The sequence below is a fragment of the Chelonoidis abingdonii genome, chromosome 11, assembly GCF_003597395.2.
Source record: "Chelonoidis abingdonii isolate Lonesome George chromosome 11, CheloAbing_2.0, whole genome shotgun sequence".
In the NCBI taxonomy this organism is placed as follows: Eukaryota; Metazoa; Chordata; order Testudines; family Testudinidae; genus Chelonoidis; species Chelonoidis abingdonii.
Window position 1 is genome coordinate 60243157 of NC_133779.1, and position 375 is coordinate 60243531.

The following is a 375-nucleotide window of genomic DNA, read 5'->3' on the forward strand; positions in this document are numbered from 1 at the left end:
ACAGGAAGACTGCTACTGACCTCTTTGGTAAAGTTCTTTGAGATCTACTGAGGACAAGCACTAGAGAACAGCTAGATATTGCTATAGTGGTACACAGACTCTTCTATATGTGATATAGCATGGCCAGAGGGCAGCAGGAGAGGGTTAGCAGGGAGCCTTATTCCCTGCAAGGGGAGGAAGGTTTGCTATAGATTAACTAGAGCACTTGAAGCCAATTAGAGCACCAGCAGTCAGTCATGTGATAAAAACCCTTGCTTCAGTCAGACGGTGTGGGAGTTGGAGCAGGAAAGTTTGTTGGAGCAGAGAGCAGTTTGGAGGAGTTGGAGAAGAGAACAGTTTTGGAGAGAGACAAAAGGAAAGTTTGGAGGAGTGCTG